An 8,533-nucleotide genomic window follows, 5' to 3' on the forward strand; every position below is an offset into this window, starting at 1 on the left:
AAGTGGCCCATCAAGAGACACTAGCTTATGCGCGTGACCCCGACCGCCCCCGCCTTTGGGATTTTTTCCTCTGTTTGCCGAAAAGGAGATTCCCTGTCGGAATTTTATCGCTTTTCTACGAGAAAAATGACGTAAAAATTGATTTTAAACAGCGGTTGACATGCTTCGACGTACGGCAATGGAATACTTTGAATTTTATTGTCAGGAATTGCGCCAAGCGCGCGACACTTCTTTACTATTTCGGATAGTGTCTGGAACGCACGAACAAAACGCCGCTATTCGGATATAACGATGGATTATTTTGGACCAAACCAACATTTGTTATTGAAGTAGACGTCCTGGGTGTGCATTCTGACGAAGACAACAAAAGGTAATGACATTTTTATAATAGTAAATATGATTATGGTGAGTGCTAAACTTGCCGGGTGTCTAAATAGCGAGCCCGTGATGCCTGGGCTATGTACTTAGAATATTGCAAAATGTGCTTTCACCAAAAAGCTATTTTAAAATCGGACATATCGAGTGCATAGAGGAGGTCTGTATCTATAATTCTTAAAATAATTGTTATGCTTTTTGTGAACGTTTATCGTGAGTAATTTAGTAAAATGTTAGCGAATTCCCCGTAAGTTTGCGGGGGGTATGCTAGTTCTGAACGTCACATGCTAATGTAAAAAGCTGGTTTTTGATATAAATATGAACTTGATTGAACAAAACATGCATGTATTGTATAACATAATGTCCTAGGGTTGTCATCTGATGAAGATCATCAAAGGTGAGTGCTGCATTTAGCTGTCTTCTGGGTTTTGGTGACATTATATGCTGGCTTGAAAAATGGGTGTCTGATTATTTCTGGCTTGGTACTCTGCTGACATAATCTAATGTTTTGCTTTCGTTGTAAAGCCTTTTTGAAATCGGACAGTGTGGTTAGATTAACGAGAGTCTTATCTTTAAATGGCTGTAAAATAGTCATATGTTTGAGAAATTGAAGTAATAGGATTTTGAAGATTTTGAAAATCGCGCCACAGGCTGGCAGTGGCTGTTACGTAGGTGGGACGAATTCGTCCCGCCGGTCCCATAGAGGTTAAATGCTAAGTACTATACATAGGTTTTATTAAAAAATAACAATAGAACCTATTTAGTACTATAATGGTATTTACTAACATAATATTATTACTATAATAGTTTCTAAAGGGGTTCTAGGCTACCCTACCCTAGAATTAGGGTTCAGGATAAAACAGGTTATACGTAGGGTTAGAGTTTCTGTACAGCACTTTGTGACATCTGCTGATGTAAAAAGGTCTTCATAAATACATTAGATTGATTGTTAGGTTCAGGGTATTTAAAGAGATAAACTGTATGGGTTTATATCTCTCTTGCTCCTCCCTGTGGTCTTCTGTGGGAACTACATACCTCATTCACCACACTTGATAGGCTCATAATCTGAGGTAGCAACTGAGTCAGAGCTACAAATCAATGATCTCCACCTATCCATTAGGTTTACAACTCAGTGAACCTGCGCAGCATTCTCTCTATTTGATGTCTACGAACCAACAGATTTCAACGATTATCATATTACCCAGCAGCCATTTAGAAACAAATAAAAAGGTTATTTCTTTTTATTCTTTCTTCTGACTGTTTAAATCGGCCACATCTTGAAAAAGAGAACAGGGACATGCGATTTGTTGAGAATCTACACCTTTTTATATATAAAATATATATATATATAGAGTTAACCATGACCAGAACATGTTTAACGTTTGAAGGCTTTGCGCCAACCATCCCTATAGGCCATCACAATCTATAACCAGGTGAACAGTGAGCTTCCTCACCAAGTAGCTGTAACCTAGTTAATAATAAGTTACCTGAGGTAAACCTACAAGGATAGTTAATAATAAGTTACCTGAGGTAAACCTACAAGGTTAGTTAATAATAAGTTACCTGAGGTAAACCTACAAGGATAGTTAATAATAAGTTACCTGAGGTAAACCTACAAGGTTAGTTAATAATAAGTTACCTGAGGTAAACCTACAAGGATAGTTAATAAGTTACCTGAGGTAAACCTACAAGGATAGTTAATAAGTTACCTGAGGGAGGGGTTAGAGGGAGGGAGGAAGAGAGAGAGGAACTGCATGCAACATCAAGAGGGAGACAAATAGTTTTGTTCCAATGTTAGAGCCCTTAACATGGAATAAATTAAATAATGAATCTTAAAATATGAGTTATTAGAATATAAAGGGTAACAGTTTCTATGAAGTACATATTATAATTATTTTAATGACCTTTATAATGCCTTATAATACACTTATGTGTTCTAATAAGCAATAAGGCCTGAGGAGGTGTGGTATATGTAAGGATTGCGGACCTGGTGGCAGTGAAGTCAGACGCAGGAGAGCAGAGATAGGTAATAGCCGGAGCAGTTTAATACAAAACGAACCTACATGGGTACAAAACCCGATGCGCACCAGTAACAGAGTACAAGCACTTACAAACAAACAATTCCACACAAGGACATGGGGGGAACAGAGGGTTAAATACACAACAATTCATGATGGAAATGGAAACCAGATGTGTAAGAAAACAAGACAAAACAAATGGAAAATGAAAAAGTGGATCGACGATGGCTAGAAGACCGGTGACGCCGACCGCCGAACAAGGAGAGGAAATGACTTCGGTGGAAGTGGTGACAGTATATGGCTAATATACAGTACCACGGCTAAGTGCTGTTTTTAGGCACGACGCAAAGCGGATTGAGAATTATGTAACACTTTCAAAAATACAATCAAATAAAAATGTTATTGGTCACATACACATATTTAGCAGATGTTATTGTGGGTGTAGTGAAATGCTTGTGTTCCTGGTTCCAACAGTGCAGTAGTATCTAACAATACACCCTAATGTAAATGTCACAGGTGTCGTAGGGTTTAGACCAAGACGCAGTGGGAAAATGTACACTCATCTTCTTTTATTAAAGGACAAAGAACAGGCCAGTAAGGCACAAAGCTATACACAGCAACAATCTGCCACAAAACCCCCATGACTAACAAACTCCTAATTATAGGACCTTCAATCAGAGGCCCGAACCACATAAAACAAACACCCCTCTACCTAAATACATAGCCCGGACCACATAAACCAAACACCCATCTACCTAAATACATAGCCCGAACCACATAAACCAAACACCCCTCTACCTAAATACATAGCCCGAACCACATAAACCAAACACCCCTCTACCTAAATACATAGCCCGAACCACATAAAACAAACACCCCTCAACCTAAATACATAGCCCGAACCGCCTAAAACAAACACCCCCTGCCACGTCCTGACCAAACTACAATAACAAATAACCCCTATTACTGGTCAGGACGTGACAGTAAAAAGTAAAGGAATTAAGAAATATAGAAATATTAGGATGAGCAATGTTGGAGTCCTGGAATATAAATATATATACTGAGTATATACTGTGTGTATATGTGTGTATATATATATATGTGTGTATATATATATATATATATATATATATATATATATATATATATATATATATATATACACACACACACACACACACACAGAACCAGTCTGGAGTATATATATATATATACACACACATATACACAGAACCAGTCTGGAGTATATATATATACACACAGAACCAGTCTGGAGTATATATATATATATATATATATATATATATATATATATATATATATATATATATATACACACACAGAACCAGTCTGGAGTATATATATATACACACAGAACCAGTCTGGAGTATATATATATATATATATATATATATATATATATATATATATATATATATATATATACACACACACACAGAACCAGTCTGGAGTATATATATATATATATATATATATATATATATATATATATATATATATATATATATATATATATATATATATACACACACACACACACACACACACAGTACCAGTCTGGAGTATATATATATACACAGAACCAGTCTGGAGTATATATATATATATACACACAGAACCAGTCTGGAGTATATATATATATATACAGTACCAGTCAAATGTTGGGACACACTTACTCATTCAAGGGTTTTTCTTTATTTTTACATTCATGTTGTTTCTCTTTGCTTATTTGAGCTGTTCTTGCCATAATGTGGACTTGGTCTTTTACCAAATAGGGCTTATCTTCTGTATACCACCCCTACCTTGTCACAACACAACTGATTTGCTCAAATGCATTTAGAAGGAAAGAAATTCCACAAATTAACTTTAACAAGGCACACCTGTTAATTGAAATGCATTCCAGGTGACTATCTCATGAAGCTGGTTGAGAGAATGCCAAGATTGTGCAAAGCTGTCATCAAGGCAAAGGGTGGCTACTTTGAAGAATCTCAAATATAAAATATATAAATATAACACTTTTTTTGGTTACTACATGATTCCATATCTGATATTTCATAGTCTTGATGTCTTCACTATTATTCTACAGTGTTGAAAATAGTACAAATAAAGAAAAACCCTTAATTGTTCTAAAACGTTTGACCGGTAGTGTATATATAAATGTAAAGGGATGTATAGGTAATATGGATCAAATATGTAGTATATCTGAAGAATAGTATGTGGACAGCAATAATTAAATAGGATAGTCCTTGACTAGAATACAGTATATACATATGAAGTGGACAGCAGTAGTTATATAGGATGAACCAGGACTAGAATACAGTATATACATATGAAGTGGACAGCAGTAGTTATATAGGATGAACCATGACTAGAATACAGTATATACATATGAAGTGGACAGCAGTAGTTATATAGGATGAACCATGACTAGAATACAGTATATACATATGAAGTGGGTAAAACAGTAAACATTATTAAAGTGACCAGCGGCTGAGGTCCTCTGGGTGGCTGAGGTCCTCTGGGTGGCTGAGGTCCTCTGGGTGGCTGAGGTCCTCTGGGTGGCTGAGGTCCTCTGGGTGGCTGAGGTCCTTGATGATCTTCTTGACCTTCCTGTGACACCAGGTGCTGTAGATGTCCTGGAGGGCAGGCACTTTGCCCCCGGTGATATGTTGGGCAGAACGCACCACCCTCTGGAGAGCCCTGTGGTTGCGACACTGTGGTTTCAGCCTCCGGAGGTTGAAGAGGTGCTGTTCTGATTTCTTCACCACAAGGTCTGTGTGGGTGGACCATTTGTCTGGTCTTCTCTACCTGACCGTCTCATTATCTTCTCTCAAGAAGAACTATCTTATGGTATGAAGATTGTCCTTCTTGAGAGAAGATCGAGCCTTCTTCTCTCCAGAAGATGTCTGGTAGGCCCATTTAAATACCTTTTTTGGACATTTCAAGGTAGCAGATGTTTGAGTTGGGTTATTTTTTTCATTTTTGACAAAATGAGCACTCCTGGAAGTGACAGATTTTGACTCATATTGAGTGATAAGACTGAGCTATTTAAAAACACTTTTTCAACATTTCAAGATAGCAGTTAGTTCAGTTTGATCTTACTAAAGACAGCTGTATATTATTTTTTTTGACCCAAAAATATTCTATGTTCATGCCCACTTTTTTTGCACTATGTTTGAAGACTGTCAACTTCTTGTCAGGAGGAGAATCACTTAGCCTTTCGACTAATTTTCAAATGATAGGATGCCTATTTAAAAACACTTTTTCAACATTTCAAGATAGCAGTTAGTTCAGTTTGATCTTATGAAAGACAGCTGTATCATTTTTTTATAGCCGAAAGGAGCAAGTGCGACACTCACGTGTCCAAAAATCAGTACTCTAAGTACTCAAGTGGACTCTGCCATGCAGCAGAATACCACCCTTAGGTACCATCTGGAGGAAGTCCAGAATGGTCACGCTCTACAGCATGACTATCCATCCAAGCAACCGGAGTCCGGTACTCAAAAGAGTGAAGACGATAGGTTTCAGACATTGCCTCCATCATGTGTCCCTCAGTCTTCTCCTCTTGGCCATTTGGCACCGCATTGCCAGATTTAAAAATAACTTTACTGGGAAATCACACTTTGCAATAAACGACGTGGTATGCTCAGAAAAATAGGCTAGGCGATACAGGTTAGCGCCATCTTGGAACCATCTAAAATCAAATATACTATTGTAAATATTCCGTTACCTTTTGATTATCTTCATCAGAAGGCACTTCCAGGAATCCCAGGTCCACAACAAATGTAGTTTTGTTCGAAAAAGTTAATAATTTATGTCCCAATAGTTCCTTCTTGTTAGCGCGTTCCAAAGGCTACTCATAATGTAGTGAAGCGCGCGGGACATGTCGTCACGAATGTGCAAAAAATATATATTTACGTTCGTTCAAACATGTCAAACGTTGTATAACATAAATCTTTAGGGCCTTTTTCAACCAGAGCTTCAATAATATTCAAGGCGGACGATTGCATTGTCTTACTAAACGTTTCGGAACAAAAGGGTTCCCATGGGCGCCGACGTCATAGTAGTAATGAACCTCCCCCTGTGACCAACTTCCCAAGCCTCTCTTTGGGTCAGTTTCTACCATAGAAGACTCAAACCACTTTGTAAAGACTGTTGACATCTAGTGGAAGCCTTAGGAAGTGCTAAATGATTAATAAGTCCCTGTGAGTTTCAATGGCAAAGGCTTGAAAGTGATTCCACACATCAGATTTCCACTTCCTGTTAGGATTTGTCTCAGGGTTTTGACTGCCATATGAGTTTTGTTATACTCACAGACACCATTAAAACAGTTTTAGAAACTTTAGAGTGTTTTCTATCCAAATCTAATTATATGCATATTCTAGTTACTGGGCAGGAGTAGTAACCAGATTAAATCGGGTATGTTTTTTATCCGGCCGTGCAAATACTGCCCCCTATCCCCATCAGGTTAAGAGTTTATTCGGAAGATAATGGCTCTATAAACACTCTTCCGTGGTGTCCCGACTTTCTAGTTAATTACATTTACATGATTAGCTAATCAGGTGATATTAATTACAGAGAAAGGATTTTATAGGATAGCATGTCATATCACTTAATCTGGCATAACCAAAGACACGAAAGCAGAGAGGGAGAGAGCAGAAAGAGAGAGAGCAGAGAACAGAGAGAGAGCAGAGAGAGCAGAGAGAGCAGAGAGAGAGCAGAGAGAGCAGAGAGAGCAGAGAGAGCAGAGAGAGCAGAGAGAGAGGGAGCAGGCTGAGAGAGCAGAGAACAGAGAGAGCAGAGAACAGAGAGAGAGAGAGAGGGAGCAGGCTGAGAGAGCAGAGAGAGCAGAGAACAGAGAGAAGAGAGAGAGGGAGCAGGCTGAGAGAGCAGAGAGACCAGGGAAAGCAGAGAGAGAGAGCAGAGGGAGAGAGCAGTGAGAGAGAGAGCAGAGAGAGCAGTGAGAGAGAGAGCAGAGAGAGAGAGAGCAGAGAGAGCAGAGGGAGAGCAGAGAGCAGAGAGAGCAGAGCGAGAGAGAGCGCAGAGAGAGGGAGCAGGCTGAGAGAGCAGAGAGAGAGAGCAGAAAACAGAGAGAGAGAATAGAGAGAGAGAGCAGAGAGCAGTGAGTGAGAACAGAGCAGAGAGAGAGCAGAGAGAGAGAGCAGAAAGAGCAGAGAGCAGAGAGAGAGAAGAGAGAGAGAGCAGAGAGCACGCTGAGAGAGCAGAGAGCAGGCTTAGAGAGCAGAGAGAGAGCAGAGAGCAGAGAGAGAGAGCAGAGAGAGCAGAGAGAGCAGAGAAAAGAGAGAGAGCAGCAGAGCAGAGAGAGAGAGCAGAGAGAGAGCAGCAGAGCAGAGAGCAGAGAGAGAGAAGAGAGAGAGAGCAGAGAGCACGCTGAGAGAGCAGAGAGCAGGCTTAGAGAGCAGAGAGAGAGCAGAGAGCAGAGAGAGAGAGCAGAGAGAGCAGAGAAAAGAGAGGAGAGCAGCAGAGCAGAGAGAGAGAGAGCAGAGAGAGAGCAGAGAGCAGAGAGAGAGCAGAGAGAGAGCAGAGAGAGAGCAGGGAGGGCAGAGAGAGAGCAGAGAGAGCAGAGAAAAGAGAGAGCAGCAGAGAAAAGAGAGAGAGAGAGAGCAGAGAGACGAGAGAGCAGAGAGAACAGAGAGCATAGAGAGCAGGAAAAGCAGAGAGCAGAGAGTGCAGAGAGAGCAGAGAGAGAGCAGGGAGCAGGCTGAGAGAGAGCAGGGAGCAGAGAGAGAGCAGAGAGTAGAGAGAGAGCAGAGAGAGCAGAGATAGTAACCCTGCATCACAACACTCTGTTGCTATAGTAACCCTGCATCACAACACCCTGTTGCTATAGTAACCCCGCATCACAACACTGTTGCTATAGTAACCCTGCATCACAACACCCTGTTGCTATAGTAACCCTGCATCACAACACCCTGTTGCTATAGTAACCCTGCATCACAACACTCTGTTGCTATAGTAACCCTGCATCACAACACCCTGTTGCTATAGTAACCCTGCATCACAACACCCTGTTGCTATAGTAACCCTGCATCACAACACCCTGTTGCTATAGTAACCCTGCATCACAACACTCTGTTGCTATAGTGACCCTGCATCAC

The sequence above is a fragment of the Salmo salar genome, unplaced genomic scaffold, assembly GCF_965601325.2.
Source record: "Salmo salar unplaced genomic scaffold, fSalSal1 ptg000257l, whole genome shotgun sequence".
Classification (NCBI taxonomy): Eukaryota; Metazoa; Chordata; class Actinopteri; order Salmoniformes; family Salmonidae; genus Salmo; species Salmo salar.